Source organism: Schistocerca nitens, chromosome 6 (assembly GCF_023898315.1).
Source record: "Schistocerca nitens isolate TAMUIC-IGC-003100 chromosome 6, iqSchNite1.1, whole genome shotgun sequence".
NCBI classification, from domain to species: domain Eukaryota; kingdom Metazoa; phylum Arthropoda; class Insecta; order Orthoptera; family Acrididae; genus Schistocerca; species Schistocerca nitens.
Window position 1 is genome coordinate 597,129,896 of NC_064619.1, and position 24,076 is coordinate 597,153,971.

Here is a 24,076-nt window from a genome sequence, read left to right on the forward strand (position 1 = left end):
AGCTTCGAAAAAAGAACAATTACTGTGCGAAAGTGTATTGTGAAATAACAGAATGTGTTTTATTATTATTATTATTATTATTATTATTATTATTATTATTATTATTATTTGTGTTACTTTTTCTGCCAAATCTCTAGTCTGTTGTATCTAAGCATGTAATCCTATATTAAACATTGGTTGAAAGGTACTTTCTAACTGCCCTTTTTACACACATTCGGTATAGTAATCAAATCTCTTTAGGAAACTTATTGGACAATATTATACCTTGGTAAAAAATGCTGATTTGAACTTCATGTTTAATCTCTCTTGTTAAATGAAGGTTTAGTCTAAATCTTGACCCATGGTCGTAGACAAAGTGGTCGTGCAGTAACTATCAAGTTATTTTTTGTTTGCGTAACAGACTGGTAAATATATTCACATGGCGTAATTTAAGCTCCAATATTTCGTGCAGAAGTCCGCAATGAGCTCGATTGCTATATTTGGTTATTACTCTTATAGTTCGTGTTCGAAAACTGTTCGTATCTTGTGCATTTGTTGCCCAGAAAAGAATTGCGTGACTCAAAATTGAGTTTATTTCTGGCGACTCTTGTACCTGCCATAGATGGATTCTAGACGCTGAAATCTAAAGCGACTGGTCCCTTGTAGATGCCTGAAGTCCTTCAGCTTTTTGGCGTATTCGAAGATCTGCTTGATGCTTCTCATCCACTTTTTCGTATTTATCTCTAAGACGCCAGTTGCTTGGACAACAGGATCACGTGACTGTGTTCCCAGTCCCAGTGCACCTCCTAGGTGCCTCACATAAGAACTTCTTTACGTTGCTCGTCGTTATACACCTGTCGACAGTGGCATACACGTAATACTTGACGCAAAGTCGCACTGCGATGCTGTAAGTTGCCACCATGTGGTGCTCGCGTTGCTCGATAACTCCGAGCTGGAAGAAGGGAGCCGGCCGCTGTGGGCGAGTGGTTCTAGGCGCTTCAGTCCGGAACCGCGCTGCTGCTACGATGGCAGGTTCGCATCCTGCCTTGGGCATGGATATGTGTTGTCCTTAGGTTAGTTAGGTTTAAGTAGGTCTAAGTCTAGGGGACTGATGACCTCAGATGTTAAGTCCCATAGTGCTCAGAGCCAATTGAACCATTTTTGAAGAAGGGATGCCCACGACCAGTCGACGCCGAGATATGCTTCTGTTCGCGAATGTACAAGACGGCGCCCACTCTACACGTAGCAATATTCCGTGTTACAGAACTCTTTCGTTGCCTCGTGCAGAAATCCTGTACTTAACATTTTCAGACGCACATGCCCCTTATGAAACGACACTGTACGGCAAAACCATTTCTTGGAAGCCAACAAACTGCCCCCGTTTGAGCTGACTCACCTGCTCATTGTCGGTCTTTGTCGCTGAGGAGGCGTGCTACACCAGTTTTCGCGTCTCCGCTTCATTTGATAACTCGTCAATTACTGAGCATGGAGTTACACTGCCGTTTCCTTGAGAGTTAATTACTTATGGGGTACTGGGTTCTACAGATGCTCTGGTTTAGAATCGTCTAACATGTGTATGACGTATGGCAGTTATCACAGAGGTTACTGCCATCATCACATCATCCTCATCAGTATTTTATCATCCATTGCTGAATATGACCATTTCCTAACGTTTCCATACATTAGATCTCAAGTTTTTCAGTCAGTGCTCAGATATATTACTTGCTGGCTACACCGGTTTCGACACTTTCGTCGTTTTCAACAGAACAAGTTACACTGAGGTGACAAAAAGTCGTGGGACAGCGATAAGACACTTACAGCTGGCGGTAGTTTCGAATACACGAGGTATAAAAGGGCCCTGCATTTGCGGAGCTGTCATTTTTTCTCAAGAAATTCATGTGAAAACGTTTATGACATGATTATGGCGGGACGTCAGGAATTAACAGACTTTGATTGCGGAATGTGAGTTGGAATTAGATGTTTGGGACATTCAGTTTCAGAAATCGTTAGGGAATCCAATATTTCTAGATCCACAGTGTCAAGAGTGTGCCGAGAATATCAAATTTCTGGTATTACCTCTCACCCCACCCAACGCAGTTGCCAATGGCCTCCAGTTAACGACGAGAGCAGTGGCGTTTGCGTACCAAGTTGTCAGCGGTAACAGACAAGCAGCACTGCGTGAAATAACAGCATAAATTAATGTGGGACGTACGACGAACATATCCGTCAGGATAGTGCTGCGAAATTTGGTGTTTAATGGGTCACGGCAGCAAGCGACCGACGCGAGTGCCTTTGCTAACAGCACATATCGCCTGCACATGTGTTCTGGACTCGTGACCACATCGGTTGGGCCCTAGATGACCGGAAAACCGTGGCCCGGTACCGTGGTCCGTGGCCTGGTCACAAAACAGAGAAGTTGAGGCATTAGAAAATTGCAGCGAAATGCAGGAAGCTCTGCAGCGGATAGGCACTTGGTGCAGGGAGTGGCAATTGACCCTTAACATAGACAAATGTAACGTATTGCGAATACATAGAAAGAAGGATCCTATATTGTATGATTATATGATAGCGGAACCAACACTGGTAGCAGTTACTTCTGTAAGATATCTGGGAGTGTGCGTGCGGAACGGTTTGAAGTGGAATGATCATATAAAATTAATTCTTGGTAAGGCGGGTACCAGGATGAGATTTATTGGGAGAGTCCTTAGAAAATGTAGTCCATCAACAAAGGAGGTGGCTTACAAAACACTCGTTCGACCTATACTTGAGCATTGCTCATCAGTGTGGGATCCATACCAGGTCGGGTTGATGGAGGAGATAGAGAGGATCCAAAGAAGAGCGGCGCGTTTCGTCACAGCGTTATTTGGTAAGCGTGATAGCGTTACGGAGATGTTTAGCAAACTCAAGTGGCAGGCTCTGCAAGAGAGGCGCTCTGGATCGTGGTGTAGCTTGCTGTCCAGGTTTCGAGAGGCTGCGTTTCTGGATGAGGTATCGAATATATTGCATCCCCCTACTTATACCTCCCGAGGAGATCACGAATGTAAAATTAGAGAGATTCGAGCGCGCACGGAGGCTTTCCGGCAGTCGTTCTTCCCGCGAACCATACGCGACTGGAACAGGAAAGGGAGGTAATGACAGTGGCACGTAAAGTGGCCTCCGCCACACACCGTTGGGTCGCTTGCGGAGTATAAATGTATGTGTAGATGTAGATGAGTCTCAGTTTCAGTTGGTTGGAGCTCATGGTAGGATTCGAGTGTGACGCATACCCCACGAAGCCACGTATTGTCAAGAATACACTGTGCAAGCTTGTAGTGGCTCTGTGTGGTCTGTGTTCACATGAAATTGATTCGGTACTCTGGTCCAGCAGAACCGATGATTGATTGCAACTGGTTGTGCATGGAATTTATGTTCCCAAACAATTTTGATATTTTTATGGAAGACAGTGTGCTATGTCAGTGGGCCATAGCCGTGCATGACTAGTTTGAAGAACAGTCTGGACAATTCGAGCGAATGAGTTGGAGATCCAGATCACCTGACATGAATCCCAGCGAATATTTGTGGGACATCGTCGAGAGGACAGTTCGTGAACAAGATGCTGAACTGGCTACACTTACGCAATTATGAACGGCTGTGGAGATAGCAAGGCTCAATATTTCTGCAGGAGAGTTGGAACAACTTGTTGACTCCATGCCACGTCGAGTTGCTACACTACGCCGGACAAAAACAGGTTCGACACGTTATTAGGAGGTATCCCATGAATTTTGTCACCTCAGTGCTTTTCTTAGCCGATGGCTGCGTCAGAGCGTAGTAGCAAGGAGCATCTCCTCAAGGCTCCTGCAAGAGAACTACGCTACGATCTTAAGCTTTTCGCATTCTCGTTTGTCCTGCGTTTCCTTATTTCATGAATCCACCTTCCTCTAGGCTTTTATTATTACGAAGGGACAGACATGGAACATCCTTTGTTGTTTCCTGTTTTCGTTTTACGAGGGTCACTCCAAAAGAAATACACACTATTTTTTTTTAAATCCATCTTTTATGCTATATGTTTTAAAGTTTTACAGTGTGTAGATAAATCCTTTAGGAACAATATTTTCATTTCTCCACGTAATTTCCATCCCTCTCAACTGCCTTACGCCATCTTGGAACCAGCGCCTGTACACCCGCACGGTATACAACCTGTTAGAGCCACTGTTTGGCAGCGTGCACAAGGGAGTCATCATCTTCAAAACTTTTTCCACGTAGAGAGTCTTTCAGTTTCCCAAAGAGATGATAGTCACATGGAGCCAGGTCAAGACTGTAAGCCGGGTGTTTCAGTGTCGTCCATCCGAGTTTTGTGATCGCTTCCATGGTTCTTTGACTGACATGTGGCCGCGCATTGTCGTGCAACAGCAAAACATTCTGCTTTTTCCGATGTGGTCGAACATGACTCAGTCGAGCTTGAAGTTTCTTCAGTGTCGTCACATATGCATCATAAGTTATGGTGGTTCCACTTGGCATGAAGTCTACAAGCAAGAGTCCTTCGGAATCGAAAAACACCGTAGCTATAACTTTTCCAGCAGAAGGTGTGGTTTTGAATTTCTTTTTTCTTGGGTGAATTTGCACGATGCCACTCCATTTACTGCCTCTTCGTCTCTGGTGAAAAATGATGGAGCCATGTGTCATCACCTGTGACTATTCTTCCAAGAAATTCATCTCCACCATTCTCGTACTGTTCCAAAAGTTCGCTGCATACCGTTTTTCTTGTTTCTTTGTGAGCCATTGTGAACATCCTTGGAACCCACCTGGCACAAACCTTTCATAACGCCAACACTTTCAGTATTCTGCAAACACTTCCTTCCCCTATCTTAGCGTAGCGTGACAATTCGTCCACTGTGATGCGTCTGTCAGGAGTCACCAATTCGTTAACTCTCTGCACATTGTCTGGAGTGTGTGCGGTACGAGGCCTGCCGCTGCGAGGACAATCCTCAATATTGCCGTGCCCGCTTTCATCACGTAACATGCTTGCCCACCGACTACCTGTACTGCGATCGACAGCAGCATCTCCGTACACCTTTTTCATCCTCTTGTTGATGTTTCCCACTGTCTCGTTTTCACAGCACAGGAATTATATGACAGCACGTTGCTTCTGACGAACGTCAAGTGTAGCAGCTATCTTGAAGACATGCTGTGACGGCGCCATCACGGGAACAGGTTGAACTAAGCTTGAAAACAAGCGGGAAGGATGTATTTAGACACTGTAAAACTTTCACACATGCAGAATGAAAACTGTATTTTTAAAAAAGTAGTGTGCATTTCTTTTGGAGTGATCCTCGTATTATATGCCCAGCCAATCTCAATTTACTTTCATATGTCCCCATCGCCTTCTCCACAAAAGTTTTCTCTCTCATCAATCTGTTTCAATGCCCCATCTTGCTCGTTGACAATTGTGAATTGTTTCAGCGTTAGCTTCCATGTTTCACTTCCGTAAGATATTGCTGGCGTTGTACACTGATTGCACACCGTCAATATCGGGCAAATTATGGAGACTCGTGGTCTTGTGGTAGCGTTTTCGCTTCCCTCGCACGGGGTCCCGGGTCCGATTCCCGGCGGGGTCAGTGATTTTCTCTACCTCGCAAGTCATCGAAGTGGCGTCAAGTGAAAGGGACTTTCAATACGGCGGCCGCACTTCCCCGCATGGGGCCTCCCGGCCAACAATGCCATACGATCATTTCATTTTTATGGAGACCTTCCGATGTCCACTGAAGTCACGTCATCATTTTGCCTATCATCGGCTTGTAATCCTGATTTTAGTGCATTGTTGCCGTACACGCCAGCGGGGATTTAAAAACCTTCACATCCTATCGCGGAAGTGGTCTGTGAAAAACACTACTCGCTTCCGCCTGAGTAGCCACGTACTCTGTCAACAGTGACGGGAAAACAGGAAGGCATTCCACGCCTCCACAGCTGAGGGACAACGTGGCGCTCAGCTGTTTTGGCAGACGGCCGTGCAGCGACGTAGATTGAGGCAGGGACGCCTTCCAAGTGCCTGGAAGCCGGTGTACTCGGCGATGACGCAAGCCGCGGAAAGCCTTGCGCGCTATCGGCACCGGCAGGGTCCGCAGCTGGCGTGACGCAGGCAATCACTGTGCGCTGTGGTGGGGGGGTCTGGCACGAGCCACAGCGGCTTGCATACTGGTAGCGCGCGCGCCGCCGACGCCAGCCAGTTACCGACTGGACGCCGTCCGCGAACGGAGCCGAGCGCAGCCGAACGCGACTGGAACCCGACTCCGCAGGTCGACGCACGCACAGTAGCGAGCAACAGGTGGGTGAGCCGGCCTTTGTGCGGGTCAGCGCAGCTGCGCCTGTAATCCACGCGCTAAGCCGCCGCGACGGGACCCCAGACACCCTGCGGCCGCCGTTGGGATCAACGAGCTCCGCGCGTGCAAATAACTTGGATCAGCGTGATTAAGTGCGCCAGCGCCGTCTGTGTTACAACAAAGTATACTTTGATCTCTTAGCCTTTCTTGGCGAAATATTTCGGTTTGCAGCCCATTTGCTATTTTCTTTCCACGATATTCGGTAACCAACCAGACTTTGAGCGCGACAGGTTGTGCGCGGGTCAGGCGATTGTTTTCCGAAGCCATCAAGAAATAAAACTGCCTTAAGTCACCCTGGAGAGAACCGCTCCAATGTTTTAATAGTGCTTTTAGTTTCAAAATGTTGCGACCTAATCCTTAAAAGGAATTTATTCAGATCGACAATGGCTGTGCAAGCCTTCCTGTTTATACCAGTCTCACAGAAATTTAAGACAAAACATAAGGCTGCGCCAGACCGTGAAAAAGTTGTTGCAAGTAAAGAAAATGACAAAAGACAATACGCTTCAGCAAAAAAGTCTGAAGAGGAACGTATCTATGAGCATGGAGATAGGATCAACATTTTTCTGAAGTGACGGAAGCCAACTGAGCAACGGATTCCGAGCTTTGTTTAAGCTAAAGCCTCTGTCCTTGTTAATTAAATTTCCATTGCATCGTTGGTTGCATTGTCCAAGAAGTTAGTCGCCTGTACATCGAATCTGGTATCTTAGTATTTCATTTCAAATGTTTCAAATGGCTCTGAGCACTATGGGACTTAACTTCTGAGGTCATCAGTCCCCTAGAACTTCGAACTTCTTAAACCTAAGGACATCACACACATCAATGCCCGAGGCAGGATTCGAACCTGCGACCGTAGCGGTCGCGCGGTTCCAGACTGTAGTGCCTAGAACCGCTCGGCCAGCCCGGCCGGCATTTCACTTCACGTTCATAGGAGAGACAGTATCCGATGACAGCTGATTTTTTTCAACATTTCATCTAATCGACAGATTGCGATATTGTAGTGCCTATGTTATTCTGAATCACGATGCAATGTTTCTTTGCACGCATACCCAAAGGAACATTGCATTGCAATTCGGAATAACACAGGCACTACAATATCGTACGTATCCGTCGACAACGGTTAAGCGACTTTTAAGTAAAATGTCTCCCCTGTTTGGGAATATACATAAAGGTTGTAGACACATAATTGACGACGTATGGAAGTTTGGGTCCGGCAGCAAATAGTGCGTGCATAGCCTAACGGTAAGGTTACTGCTAGCGATAAGTGGGAAATCCGTCTTAGAGTCCCGGTTCGGCATAGATTTTTATTGTCGTCATTCCGTTATACAGGTGATGATTGTCCATAATTGAGCAAGCAGTAAAGGAAACAAAAGAAAAATTCGGAGTAGGTATTAAAATTAATGGAGAAGAAGTAAAATCTTTGAGGTTCGCCGATGACATTGTAATTCTGTCAGAGACAGCAAAGGACTTGGAAGAGCAGTTGAACGGAATGGACAGTGTCTTGAAAGGAGGATATAAGATGAACATCAACAAAAGCAAAACGAGGATAATGGAATGTAGTCAAATTAAATGGGGTGATGCTGAGGGGATTAGATTAGGAAATGAGACACTTAAAGTAGTAAAGGAGTTTTGCTATTTAGGGAGTAAAATAACTGATGATGGTCGAAGTAGAGAGGATATAAAATGTAGACTGGCAATGGCAAGGAAATCGTTTCTGAAGAAGAGAAATTTGTTAACATCGAGTATAGATTTAAGTGTCAGGAAGTCGTTTCTGAAAGTATTTGTATGGAGTGGAAGTGAAACATGGACGATAACCAGTTTGGACAAGAAGAGAATAGAAGCTTTCGAAATGTGGTGCTACAGAAGAATGCTGAAGATAAGGTGGGTAGATCACGTAACTAATGAGGAGGTATTGAATAGGATTGGGGAGAAGAGAAGTTTGTGGCACAACTTGACTAGAAGAAGGGATCGGTTGGTAGGACATGTTTTGAGGCATCAAGGGATCACAAATTTAGCATTGGAGGGCAGCGTGGAGGGTAAAAATCGTAGAGGGAGACCAAGAGATGAATACACTAAGCAGATTCAGAAGAATGTAGGTTGCAGTAGGTACTGGGAGATGAAGAAGCTTGCACAGGATAGAGTAGCATGGAGAGCTGCATGAAACCAGTCTCAGGACTGAAGACCACAACGACAACAACAGTGTTTCCTCCATATGATATGCCTTTAAAGACAGTCTTTACAGTTTCAGTTAACATTTAGAGTCGTCTTAAATTACCGCGAGACTTTTATTCTGTGACGGAATCGGGAGACAGGTCTAAGGAATGTTCACAACTTAGTTTGAGTCCAAATCACAAACATGTTTCACTATCTGTGTAGTATCATCAGTGGGCACTTCACTATTCTCACTGATCATATAGGGTGCTTAAAACAAGTATCACATATTCCTACAAGCGCTAGTGTTGGGTAATCGTAGAAGGAAAGTTGCTATAATGATATGTCCAGAAACCAATATCCATTGATATCTCTAACGTGTGGGAGGAGCTGTCGGTTAGAGGCTCACACACTTTACCAAACAGACTGACGCATCCTGTGTATCACGACTTTCTGCACGATAAATTACCAGCGCTATTGGAGAACGTTACCCTTACAGCTGGACAACGACTGTGGTTTCTGATCCACGGGGTACGCACCGTGCGAACAGTCCTCGCTGCAACATTTCGTGGGCGATGGATTGGTCGAGGTGATCCGAAAGCATGGCTTGCTCGTACACTGCACTCGAATCCTTTGTATTTCTTGCTACGGGGATATGGAAAGGCATTCGTGTATGCACAACTCATCGACAGTGCACAGACGGTATAGGAGTGATCCGACTGGATCCAAAAGTATTTAAAAAGGTATGTTATTCACTGCAAAGAAGTGCTGCGTACGTATCTGGTATGCAGCACTGCCTGTGGTGTCTACTTCTACGTAACAGACAGATGGGAATGATACAACAGTGTGGCCCACATCTCAACAGGTATTGGTTTCCGGACATACCATTAGTATCTTTTGACCAGTACTACTTCCTGTAGGGATACATGACACATTTTTAAACGCCCTTTCACGGCTCGTGTGGTAAATCGAAAGGATCTCGAATTTCCAGTCAAAGATTCAGTTAATTTTAAACGATGACTCCTTTTAGGTCAATGCATTTTCGTCAGAGTGTTTGCTGTGATTCGATTCCAGCGGCCATGACGCTGATACTCCTTCATGCAGCCGAAACTTCTCCCAGTCACCTATTAGTCTAGCTGCAAGCATGGGCCTCCACAAGAATTGCCATTTTCTGTGTAAGCCTGTCACACCAAAAAGCTAAATTGCACATCAGACAGACAGAATTTAGTATATATAAGAAACTATCAGCCTCGATTGCGGTAATGAAACCAACCATTACCTAGGTTTCAGCCCAAGTAATTGAGCCTTCTTCAGAAGATATACCTGATCCTATAATATGTCTACGAGGGCAATAAAACTAAAACAGACTGAATAGGCGTAGTCACATTTTAAAAATGCGGTACATAGGTACTAAGTCACCACCAATATACACATACTGGGTGATCAAAAAGTCAGTATAAATTTGAAAACTTAATAAACCACGGAATAATCTAGATATAGAGGTAAAAATTGAGGTAAAAATTGTCACACATGCTTGGAATTACATGGGGTTTTATTAGAACAAAAAACAAGTATTGCTAGGCGCGTGAAAGATCTCTTGCGCGCGTCGTTTGGTGATGATCGTGTGCTCAGCCGCCTCTTTCGTCATGCTTGGCCTCCCAGGTCGCCAGACTTCAGTCCGTGCGATTATTGGCTTTGGGGTTACCTGAAGTCGCAAGTGTATCGTGATCGACCGACATCTCTAGTGATGCTGAAAGACAACATCCGACGCCAATGCCTCACCATAACTCCGGACATGCTTTACAGTGCTGTTCGCAACATTATTCCTCGACTACAGCTATTGTTGAGGAATGATGGTGCACATATTGAGCATTTCTTGTAAAGAACATCGTCTTTGCTTTGTCTTACTTTGTTATGCTAATTATTGCTATTCTGATCAGATGAAGCGCCGTCTGTCGGACATTTTTTGAACTTTTGTATTTTTTTGGTTCTAATAAAACCCCATGTCATTCCAAGCATGTGTGTCAATTTGTACCTCTCTATCTACATTATTCCGTGATTTATGCAGTTTTCAAATTTATACTGACTTTTTGATCATCCTATATGTCTTGGTGGTGACTTAGTACCTATGTACCGCATTTTTAAAATGTGACTACGCCTATTCAGATTGTTTTAGTTTTATTTCTAGACCATGCCCTCGTAAACATATTGTAAGATCAGGTATATCTTCTGAAGAAGGCTCAATTACTTGGGCTGAAACCTAGGTAATGGTTGGTTTCATTACCGCAATCGAGGCTTATAGTTTCGTATATGTTAGGTTATCACGATTGCTGACTGGGCTGCAATGTTGAAAGTACTAGAATTCACTATATTCCAAAATACTGATGATTAGAGACTCTATATTTATTGGATGTAGATTACTCTCATACCTAGAATAGTAAGTATGTCTTTTAACCGAAACGCGTCTGTAGACTAAAGGCAGATGAGTCTTTGGACCTTTGAAGGTGTTAATCGTCGCGTCGTTGAGGTAGGATCCGTAGCATTTGTATGAACGTCTGCCCACGAAGAAAGCATTTGGGTAGGTGTCAGATCTTTGTATTAATGGATTTGTTACATCATTTCCATGTCGTCTACTTCTTAAGATTTGTGTGTGTATTGTGTATCAAACTGGGGACCTAGCAACGACGGAGAGGCTTTGCCCTGCCATAGGCCTCAGTGGTTCACAACAGGCCACAGCAGTACACCCAGCCCACCGCCGCCGCCCCACACTGAACCCAGGGATATTGTGCAGTTCGGCCCACAGTGGGTGGTCACCTGGACACCCCCCCCCCCCCTCCCAGGAACGTCTCATGCCAAACGAGTGTAACCTCAAATGTTTGTGTGGTAGAGTAATTATGGACTACTTGTGCGTGGAGACAGTGTCTGGGCAGCAATCGCCGACATAGTGTAACTAGGCGGGATAAGGGGAACCAGCCCGCTTTCGCCGAGATAGATGGAAAACCGCCTTAAAAACCATACACAAGCTGGCCGGCACACCGGACCTCGACACTAATGGGCCGGGCCGATTCGTGCCTGGGACGGGCACGCCTTCCCGTTCTGGAAGCAGCGCGTTAGACGGCGCGGTTAGCCGGGCGGGCTTCTTAAGATTTAGTGACGTAGATAACGTTTAACAAAGGTGTTTTATTGCTGCATGTTGTAAATAGGGATGTTGAGTACAACTCAGCATGGCATTCGTCTGAATGCTTGTGGTAAACCTTAAACCATGGAAAATTTGGCTGGTTGGACCCACACTTTAACATTCCAAGATATAATAAAGATACTTGAATAATGATAATATTAAAACCAACAGCTGTATTGTATTCCAACGTCGTTTATTGAATACAGCTGTGGTTTCAATATTATCATTATTCAAGTACACTACTGGCCATTAAAATTGCTACACTACGAAGATGACGTGCTACAGACGCGAAATTTAGCCGACAGGAAGAAGACACGGTGATATGCAAATGATTAGCTTTTCAGAGCATTCACATAAGGTTGGCGCCGGTGGCGACACCTATAACGTGCTGACATGAGGAAAGTTTCCAACCGATTTCTCATACACAAACAGCAGTTGACCGGCGTTGCCTGGCGAGACGTTGTTGTGATGCCTCGTGTGAGGAGGAGAATTACGTACCATCACGTTTCCGACTTTGATAAAGGTCGGATTGTAGCCTATCGCGATTGGGTTTATCGTATGGCGGAATTGCGGCTCGCGTTGGTCGAGATCGAAGGACTGTTAGCAAAATATGGAATCGGTGGGTTCAGGAGGGTAATACGGAACGCCGTGCTGGATCCCAACGGCCTCGTATCACTAGCAGTCGAGATGACAGGCATCTTATCCGCATGGCTGTAACGGATCGTGCAGCCACGTCTCGATCCCTGAGTCAACAGATGGGGACGTTTGCAAGACAACAACCATCAGCACGAACAGTTCGACGACGTTTGCAGCAGCATGGACTATCAGCTCGGAGACCATGGCTGCGGTTACCCTTGACGCTGCGTCACAGGCAGGAGAGCCTGCGATGCTGTACTCAATGACGAACCTGGGTGCGCGAATGACAAAACGTCATGTTTTCGGATGAATTCAGGTTCTGTTTACAGCATCATGATGGTCCCATCCGTGTTTGGCGACATCGCGGTGAACGCACATTGGACTCGTGCATTCGTCATCGCCATGCTGGCGTATCACCCAGCGTGATGGTATGGGGTACCATTGGTTACACGTCTCGGTCACCTCTTGTTCGCATTGACGGCACTTTGAACAGTCGGCGTTACATTTCAGATGTGTTACGACCCGTGGCTCTACCCTTCATTGGAACCCTGCGAAACCCTACATTTCAGCAGGATAGTGCACGACCGCATGTTGCAGGCCCTGTACAGGCCTTTCTGGATACAGAATATGTTCGACTGCTGCCCTGGCCAGAACATTCTCCAGATCTCTCACCAACCGAAAACGTCTGGTGAATGGTGGCCGAGCAACTGACTCGTCATAATACGCCAGTCGCTACTCTTGATCAACTGTGGATCGTGTTGAACCTGCATGGGCAGCTGTACCTGTACACGCCATCCAAGCTCTGTCTGACTAAATTCCCAGGCGTATCAAGGCCGTTATTACGGCCAGAACTGGATGTTCTGGGTTCTGATTTCTCAGGATCTATGCACCCAAATTGCGTGAAAATGTAATCACATGTCAGTTATAGTATAATATATTTGTCCAATGAATACCCGTTTATCATCTGCATTTCTTCTTGGTGTAGCAATTTTAATGGCCAGTAGTGTACTTTATGTCTGGCTACTGCCCACTTGTCGAGACATAGTCAAGATAGTCCTCCTGTCAACAATGTGACACAGTGTTGGGAAACCCTGGCATTGTTTTACAAAATTTTATAATTCTGGCTTTCCATGTTGGGTGGTGCTGCCATCCTGCCAAGTTCGGGAAGATGTCACTGTGTGGTGACGATAGTTTTCAGAGCTTGAGGAATATTTCATGTTCTGTTATTTCTTACTACTAGAACAGAGAATGACGTGTTCGACATTTGTGAGTAATGCATTTAGGTCGATATTGGAGATGCAGAAAATGCAACCTTCCATACAAAATGGCCGTGTCTTCATCATCTACTACAAACGCTCTGTCGTGTACTGTAGACTGTGTCGCCTCAGCACAAAGTGAGTGTAGGTTTGAGCCCTGTCCTGATTAGCTATTTCTGCTCATTATTGTGAAATATCATGATTTATTCTGGAAGTGTAAGAGGATAACGGTGAACCAGTAATTTTCTAGCATTAAATTTACGGAAGCTGTTTTACATTGCAGTCGAGTTGCTGAATCGCACCATACGTTGTATTTTCTAACTCCTCTGCTAGACTGCTTATTTGGAGTGAAAAGTCAACACCTGTGACTCACGTAATTGCAATTAAAAGCATTGTTAACGGCTCCACAATGAATAGTACACAATCTATGAGTGAAAGTCACTGAATGTAATTCACATAACAGTAATTAAACGATTGTTTGATAAATACGCAATGAACAGAAGAAAACCTTGAGTGAGAAGCCAACATCACTTACGGCAAAATGCTAGAATTGAATACTACCTAGAGGCTAGACCAGACAATCCATAGAGCAACTGAGCTAAAGGGAACAAAAGACTGCGTTTTATTGGCAGAATATCTATGTTAGATACACTACGCCTATCCGTTCACCGCAAGAGTATCGCGTTATGGGACACTTACCAGATAGTACTGACGGACGGCATAGGAAAAGCTCAGACAAGGGCAGCTCGTTTTGTACCATTGCGTAATACGACAGAGAGTGTCACAGATATGATACGCGATTTCTGATGCCATTCATTAAAACAAGGCCGTTTTTCGTTGCCGCGAGATCTTTTCAAGGATTTTCAATCACCAACTGTCAGTCGGCTGGAGTGGTCGAGCGGTTCTAGGCGCTTTAGTTCGGAACCGCGCGACCGCTACGGTCGCAGGTTCGAATCCTGCCTCGGGCATGGATGTGTGTGATGTCCTTAGGTTAGTTAGGTTTAAGAAGTTCTAAGTTCTAGGGGACTGATGATCTCCGCTGTTAAGTCCCATAGTGCTCAGAGCCATTTGAACCATTTTTTGAACCAACTTTCAGGGCGTGTAAATATTCTCTTGACGCTTACCTACATAGAGAGAGATTAGAATCGTAATACAATAAGAGAAATCCCAACTCTCATGGAAAGATTTAAGTGTTCGTTTTTTACGCGCGCCCTACGGGAATAGATCGGTAGAGAAATAGTGTGAAAGTTTCCAGAATGAGATTTTCACTCTGCAGCGAAGTGTGCGCTAATATGAAACTTCCTGGCAGATCAAAACTGTGTGAAGGACTGAGACTCTAACTCGGGACCTTTGCCAATTCAGTGTGAAACTTGTTTGATGAACCCTCTGCCAGGCATTAATGAATAGCAGAGTATTCACGTAGATGTAAATGCAGACTTAGTTCGTCATGTTCAGAAACTCCACAGGTACAAAATGGAAACACGTTTATATTACAGATACAAGGGCATAATTAAACCACACACAAATAGTTTTCTAAGCCAAATACTATTGTAAATAATGCACGAAATAGTGTCAGCCAGGAGGCTCATAACCAGGTGTAACCAACCACAAATACAGTAAATCGAAGGCAGTGTAATAACAGTGTCAACCTTGTTCAGAAGCTCTGCCCATGTATGCTAAGTAGCACTGACGTAAGCATACAGTAGCAGGTGTTCAGGCTTAATCCCCTAATACCACTCGGTTCAACATGACCGCATAATCACACTGGAAATGTATAGGTCTGTCTCCCTTGTTTTCAAAACTATCATTTTCAAAATATATGACTTTCATCCCCTGAGTCCACTGTATGCAATCATGTTTCGTTCATTTTGAAATCTGCGACACTTAAAATTTATTCATGATTTTTGCACTGAGTACCACTGGGACCAATATGACCCCAATCCAAATTTCTTTTTGTTTCTTCAACGTAATATTTGTGAAAATAGAATCATTACAATAACAGTGATCAAATGTAATGTTAGTTCATTTAAAAACCGTCGATATATGCGGTCTAAATTATTTGTGTTTTACACTGAAGCGCCAAAGAAATTGGTATAGGCACGCCTATTCAAATACAGAGATTTTGTGAACAGGTTGAAGACTGTGTTGCGGTCGGTAACGCCCATATAAGGCGACAAGTGTCTGGCTCAGTTGTTGTTTTACAATAGCAGGTTATCAGGATTTACGTGTGTTTGAATGTGGTGTTATAGTCGGCGCACGAGCGATGGGACACAGCATCTCCAAGGGGATTTTCCCCTACTTCCATTTCATGAGTGTACTGTGAATATCAGGAATCCGGTAAAACATCAAATCTCCGACATCGCGACGGCCGGAAAAAGATCCTGCAAGAAACGGACCAACGACGACCGAAGAGAATCGTTCAACGTGACAGACGTGCAACTCTTTCGCAAATTGCAGCAGATGAAAATGCTCGGCCATCAACAAGTCTCAGCGTGCGAACCATTCAACGAAACATCGATATGGGCTTTCGGAGCCGAAGGAAAACAGAATGCTTTACGCCTCGCCTGGACCCGTCAACACCGACATTGGGCTGTTGATGACCGGAAACATGTTGCCTGGTCAGACGAGTTTCAAATTGTATCGGGCGCATGGAAATGTGCAGGCATGGAAAGAACCTCATGGATTCATGTACTCTGCATGTCAGCAGGGAACTGTTCAAGCTGGTGGAGGCTCTGTAATGGTATGGGGCGTGTGCAGTTCGAGTGATATGAGACTCCTAATACGCCTAGCTACGACTCTGGCAGGTGACAAGTACGTAAGCATCCTGTGTGATCATCTGCGTCCTTTCATGCTCATTGTGCATTCCGACGGACTTGGGAAATTCCAGCAGGACAATGCGACACCCCTCAATTACAGAATTGCTAGAGAATAGCTCCAGGAACATTCCTCTGAGTTTAAACACTTCTCAGACATGAACAGTATTAAGCTTATCTGGGATACCTTGCAACGTGCTGTCCAGAAGAGATCTTCACGCTTTCGTACTCTTACGGATTAATGACAGCCCTGCAGGATTCATGGTGTCAGTTCCCTCCAGCACTACTTCAGACATTAGTCGAGTTCATTTCACGGCACTTCTGCGAGCTCGCGGGGATCCTACACGATATTAGGCAGATATATCAGTTTCTTTGGCATTTCGATGTATAATACAGGACATCTCGAACAATGTGGCTAAAGTGTTCTTGTATATTAACAAGCAGAAACAACACGCTTGCTCTTATTTGAAAGTAAACATTCAGTACCAAGTCTACAAGAGCATTCCTTGTAGACATAGCCTGAAATACGTGTCAGGAGAGCTTATGGACCTGATCTTCGAGACAGCCGCTTATCATTCCGCAAGTACATTCATCTTAAACTATTGCTGCTCATTATCCTGAATTGTACAATGAAGATTTTCATAGATACGAAAGTGTTTACTGTGAAAATTATCTACGCCATTTCCTCATAAATATTTTAACTTCTGTAACGAAGATGAAAGCACTGAATTGGCAGTTCGTGCAACGACCATCGTCAAAACCCTCCCGAGGTAGGTGAGAGCTGCAGAAAAGATGCGTAAATCACGCACGTAATACTGTGAGATGTATTTTTGGTTCAGCTGCGCAGCATCACGTGTATTGCCACTCGTGCGGTGGTACACAGCAATCTTGCGCTTCTGCTCATGAAATGGGATCCTGTCACGATTAGCTGGAACACGCACCAGATAACTGACTTACATTACACACGTGGAACGTTCAAGAAAGACTATCCTCCAACGGATACAAATCAAGTGTAAGCATGTGTCCGTATACTGACTGTATTAAAAAACTTGTTTATCTCGTGTGGTAGGATGAATTTCGTTGACTTGTTTGTCTTCTAGATAAGAACAAATTTCATTTGTCTTTCGCAAAAGAAGTCGATAACATTCTTGTTTATCAATCAGATGAACTTTAAATTAATTTTGAAAGGTATTGGACAGTACTCACTTATTTTCATTAAGGCTTTTATCAGTTATTCCGGTTCTTCATCTGTTACAGTGAACAAGTCAGTATGTTAAATTAAAAGGAAGGTCAGCGTTGTCCGTAATATTGAATGTTTTATTGACAGCAGAATCGATTTTCGATCACATGGTGATCACCATGTGATCATCTTCAGTGCTATACAAATTAAACTCAGACACTGGTATCAAGTTATCAATAACCAAAACTGAGAAGCGATCACAATAACTGAAGCCGCGTCCTTTTAATTTAACATATATGGTCGTTGTGCACACAGCACTCCATGGAGTCGCCAATGAAGTCAGTATGTATTCGTACTAGGCGTATTTGGTTGTAGTCAGCGGATGATATGCTAGTAATTGGTGAAAGGATATGGAGATGTTAAGTCAGTACTGTTGGAGATTTTAATACATATAGTGCTTTTTAATAAAATTAATTGTGTTTACAGTGATATCACTGTGAGCCTGCTGCTTATGATACTGCAGTTCACGATGACGAACTACTCGTAGCAAAGCATTTTATGTCTCATAAACTAAACTAAACTCCTCCCGAACAGGCCATGAAGGTTCAACGGTACCGACCGGCCGCCATGTCATCCTCAGCGCACCAGCGACACTGGATGGGGATATAGAGGGCCATGTCGTCAGCACACCAGTCTCCCAGTCATTTTACGAGACCGGAGCCACTACTTCTCAAACAAGTAGCTCCGCTGCCTCACAAGGGCTGAACGCACTCCACTTGCCAACATCGCTCGGCAGACCGGATGGTGGCCCACCCAAGTGCTACCCCCGCCCGACATCGCTTAACTTCGGTGATATGATGGGAACCGGTGTTACCACTGCCGCGAGGCCGTTGGTATTTCGTATCTCATGATGGATCATAAGCCATAGAAACCGTATTATTGAAACAGGAGATAAGTTAATAAACCGAGACAAAAATATTGTATTACTAAAGAAATTATGTTACAAAAGGACGAATAATAGTTATTCTAATCAACAAGATGAACAGAAACTGACGAAGAATGGTTGCAAATATAGCACCAGTAAACCTCCAGCGTGATACTATAAAGAATCGATCTCACTTGCATAAAACAGCTTCAAGTGTCTGATTACTTAACAAATGAGTTAAAGAGTTAAATATTTGACGTTAAGCACTCAGTGTTTCTGGCGTGAAGTATGTACTGTACGATGATATAATATTGCGGGTACATTCTCTGGTACATGTGGATACTGTCTGCAACACGTGTTTCGTATAGAGTTAGTTATAAAGAAATAATTAATTAAACATCATACTGGACGCTGTACCATTACTGCATGAACAGCCAAACGTAGTAAGCGATAAAAGATTCGTTATTTCATTATTTTGTGGCCGTCCACTGTGGCCGAGTGGTTCTAGACGCTTCATTCCAGAAGCGCGCTGCTGCTACGGTCGCAGGTTCGAATCCTGCCTCGCGCATAGATGTGCGTGATGTCCTTAGGTTAGTTAGTTTTAAGTAGTTCTAAGTCTAGGGGACTGATGACCTCAGATATTAAGTCCCATTGTGCTTAGAGCTATTTGAACCATTATTTTGTGGGAGGTGTCGTCGCGGAAAAGTGTCGAAAAGTTTTAAAAGAATTGAATTTTCTCATTTTCAGAGTACCGAAGGGCGATCTGTTTTATTTGTTAGAAACCATTCGAAAGTCAAGCTCGCATAGAAAATTTCTTTATTTAAGACTACCGGTTTCAAGAGTCATTGCCGCCATCTTCAGGTCTCTAACATGTTCTAAAATAATGTCCATTTTACGCTGACACCCTAGCACAAGATGTCAAGCGGATAAAAGTCAGCACGTTATAAACGTTTCTTACATCACACAAACACGGTATACAATAGCACATCTGTTTGCATATGCTGGAGACCTAATTAATATGATAAAAAATTATTACTCTTCATACAAGTAACAAGAATAATATAAATGACGTATTTTCCATCAGACGACTCAATAACAAAAACGTTTTTACTAAAAAGTAACGAAACAAGCTTCCTCCGGCCGGAGTGGCCGTGCGGCTCTAGGCGCTTCAGTCTGGAACCGGGCGACCGCTACGGTCGCAGGTTCGAATCCTGCCTCGGACATGGATGTGTGTGATGTCCGTAGGTTAGTTAGGTTTAAGTAGTTCTAAGTTTTCCTATCACTGTTCTTGCTGGGTCAACTATGTTCCACTGCCACTGCGTTACTCTCTTTCTCTGACATTGCCATAGTGTCCTTCCCTATTTCTATGACACAACATTTAAATATTTAGTACTTCTCCTCCTCTTTTTCACTGAGACAGCCTCCTTCTTTCTCAGCATAAAAAAGCGCGGATATGTTCGCAAGCCAAAAATTTTGGGAAAATTTTTAAAGGTGCTGCGGAAGGTTGAATGAGACAGCTGGTATCCCACTTTACAGTCAGTTATTTTTAAACAAATAGGAACTTATTCTAAGTTTTTGGTGCTTCTATAGCAGCACTTTTCCGCTGGTTCCCTTCCTCTCTCTGCTGCAGCAGGTTATTTAACTCATATGAAAAGAGATGTATTGGTCAGTGAAATTTCGATTGTCTACTTATGCGACACTGAAATATCGCAAAAATAATTTTACACCTCAGATCGGATTTAACACCCAAAAAAATTTATCATGTCCTTCAGTACTACAACATGGTGTTCCCAGATGATAACGAAAACACTTCACAGCATATTTCTCCGTGTTACATTACTTTATAAACTATGATTTCCCCTCACACCGCATTTTACGAGCGTATTTTAAGTGCTCAGGCAAGATAACTTTGAACCTCTCGTAACAGATGGTACGCATTATCAAGGCTGAAATCGTGACGGAAGAGAAACGTAACCCCACGCTCACACCAGCGCCTCTGTGAGTCAGCTGCCAATTCAGTTGCGCGGCACGCAACTCGGGGAAAACTGATGTAATCCCTGGTGGATTGTTACCAGTATTTTTCCTGCGCGGCAGGAGAGAAGGCTCGTCGCAGTATTATATCCGTGTTTTTGGAATGGTGCTGCCATGGCCAGCTGTTGTCCTTTGGTGAATACCAAGCGCGTATTAACGATTTATGAAGTTCGTGTTTTTTTGAAAATTATAAATATTGACAAAACTGGCTGTAATGTCCACGCGACGATGAAGTATTTGAAATCGGTGACCTATTGGTGAAACTCTACGTTTGTGCTATGCACCGTACGGTGTGCAGAGGAGGGTAGATGCTGTATCAGAGACATTACCGTACCACTCGCGGATTGTATACGTTTGGTATCTCTCTGTATTCTTCTCATTCTTCTTCCTGGCCCATTGTTTTTGGTTTAAGCAGTCGGTACAAGAGGGTGGCCAGATGCCCGTGACGTCACCACTTCCCCTCACGACGGAATTAACCTAACCCATCAGTCTGCGTCTAGTGTTGTCACATACACAAGTGTGAAACCTATAACTGAGGAGGGTACCGTTACCAAAACGTATTCACCTAGTCACATGTGGGAATCCAACTATAAACCACATAACGCACGCCAACCGCCGTCGTTAATCCGCCTGGCAAATTCGAGTCGGTACTCACGCGCCTCTCCATATTCCGGAAACGGGCTATCCAGACGGATGTGTCCGTATCACTCAGTATGAGCCGGTATATCTCTGGTTTTACCGTAATGGCAATTGTGCGGCATTAGAACGTGATTTACGCTACATTTGACTAGTAATGAACTTGTCATTTTGTGAGTATGCCCCACCACGACACACACCGGAACTTTCTGTAGTTTCACAGTGCAGTTTATCCAAAATTTCTGTAATTCACCCTCGTTCACCAAATGAATCTGCAGCGGAGCGTGTAGTTCTCCTTTGAGCTTAACCCCTGACCATCAAAATATTGTGAAGAATTGGTAGAACTCCGGATGCATACGCATGATTCCAATAAACAACAGCATTTGCCTTCTCTACACCTGGCTTTATATGGTCGGTCCACCTTAAATCGCGTCGGACAAATAGTTCTAGGCACTTAAAGGCTCTGACGGACTCCAGTGACTGATCGTCGTTCACATAGTAACCTATTTCGTACGTTCCAGTCTATTTACGTGTATTGTTTCGCACTTATGCTTATTGAGGAACGGTTATTATTAATCATTGCACCGTGCGCTAATTATCTCTAGTTTGTCTGCACCACATAGTAATTTTCATCCCATATAACCTCCACGATTACTACTGGAGGGTCGTTTGTGAACTGTTAGTAACGGTCATACCAGAATACCTTGAGGTATATCGGACACTATTTCGCGTCTCCGATGCTTCCTGCAGATACAATTGGTGCAGACCGGAGTGGCCGAGCGGTTCTAGGCGCTACAGTCTGGAATCGCGTGGCTGCTACGGTCGCAGGTTCGAATCCTGCCTCGGGCATGGATGTGTGTGTGGTGTCCTTAGGTTGGTTAGTTTTCAGCAGTTCTATGTTCTAGGGGACTTATGACCTTAGAAGTTGAGTCCCGTAGTGCTCAGAGCCATTTGAACCACTTTTGAATCGATGCTTCCTCGTTAAAAACGACGTACTGAGTTCTGTTACCAGTCGCATAACTGTTCGTATATTCCGCATGTAGAATAATTGGTGATTCTGCGGGACAGTGTCGAATAATTTCTGGAAGTCAAAGCACAACCGTATCAAAAGCGCTGTCGCACAAACGAAAGGAGATAGCTGCTCTGCAAATGATCTATGTGGATTTTTCTGGCGGGACTATTGGCCCCACAGGAAACGCCATTATACGGAGCATAAAATAAGTTCTAGAGCTCGTTACATTGTTCTACGCCTCATCTATTGTACGACGCGTCTTATACACTGAAACGGTATGCGCTGTTCTCCAAGTCGTTCAAAATGCTTCAAATGGCTCTGAGCACTATGGGACTTAACTTCTGAGGTCATCAGTCCCCTAGAACTTAGAGCTCCTTAAACCTAACTAACCTAAGGACATCACACACATCCATGCCCGAGGCAGGATTTGAACCTCCGACCGTAGCGGTCGCGCGGTTCCAGACTGTAGCGCCTATAACCGCTCGGCCACCCCGGCCGGCTCTCCAAGACGTGTCACGCCCCGTTGTAACATTAACTTACGACAGATTTTGATAATGGAAGACAGAAAATCGTTATAGAGTTCGGCGACCATGATATAGCATTTATACAAAAGTTTCTGTCATGATCTCACCTCATTTATCCACATATACAAGTATATCGCGTTTTGGCATACCTCCATCACCAGATCAAAACATAAGGGAAATATCAGTACAGTGTATCTCGCCCAACGGTGCATAGGGGCTTAATTATTTTTTAATGAAAATATTTTTTAGTCACTGTGTGTCCGGTTACGAAGTCTCGTAACCGGTTGGCCCTGAGTACTATTAGTACGCAATCTGACTGCATAGAATAACAACAAAGAATGGAAGGAAATTTCCGTTAACACAATTAATTAATTAAGTCCCCAGCAACTACACTCCTGGAAATGGAAAAAAGAACACGTTGACACCGGTGTGTCAGACCCACCATACTTGCTCCGGACACTGCGAGAGGGCTGTACAAGCAATGATCACACGCACGGCACAGCGGACACACCAGGAACCGCGGTGTTGGCCGTCGAATGGCGCTAGCTGCGCAGCATTTGTGCACCGCCGCCGTCAGTGTCAGCCAGTTTGCCGTGGCATACGGAGCTCCATCGCAGTCTTTAACACTGGTAGCATGCCGCGACAGCGTGGACGTGAACCGTATGTGCAGTTGACGGACTTTGAGCGAGGGCGTATAGTGGGCATGCGGGAGGCCGGGTGGACGTACCGCCGAATTGCTCAACACGTGGGGCGTGAGGTCTCCACAGTACATCGATGTTGTCGCCAGTGGTCGGCGGAAGGTGCACGTGCCCGTCGACCTGGGACCGGACCGCAGCGACGCACGGATGCACGCCAAGACCGTAGGATCCTACGCAGTGCCGTAGGGGACCGCACCGCCACTTCCCAGCAAATTAGGGACACTGTTGCTCCTGGGGTATCGGCGAGGACCATTCGCAACCGTCTCCATGAAGCTGGGCTACGGTCCCGCACACCGTTAGGCCGTCTTCCGCTCACGCCCCAACATCGTGCAGCCCGCCTCCAGTGGTGTCGCGACAGGCGTGAATGGAGGGACGAATGGAGACGTGTCGTCTTCAGCGATGAGAGTCGCTTCTGCCTTGGTGCCAATGATGGTCGTATGCGTGTTTGGCGCCGTGCAGGTGAGCGCCACAATCAGGACTGCATACGACCGAGGCACACAGGGCCAACACCCGGCATCATGGTGTGGGGAGCGATCTCCTACACTGGCCGTACACCACTGGTGATCGTCGAGGGGACACTGAATAGTGCACGGTACATCCAAACCGTCATCGAACCCATCGTTCTACCATTCCTAGACCGGCAAGGGAACTTGCTGTTCCAACAGGACAATGCACGTCCGCATGTATCCCGTGCCACCCAACGT

The 24,076-nt window shown here is 44.9% G+C and overlaps 1 protein-coding gene across 1 annotated transcript in view; it reads left to right on the top strand.

The window, feature by feature from the left end:
• The first annotated feature begins 6,167 nt into the window (after window positions 1-6,167).
• LOC126262966 (monocarboxylate transporter 1-like) overlaps window positions 6,168-24,076 on the top strand; it is a 278,318-nt gene continuing 260,409 nt past the window's right edge. The window contains exon 1 of the mRNA XM_049959916.1: window positions 6,168-6,280. The gene's annotated coding sequence lies outside the window, so the exon portion shown is untranslated. The remainder of the gene's footprint in view (window positions 6,281-24,076) is intronic.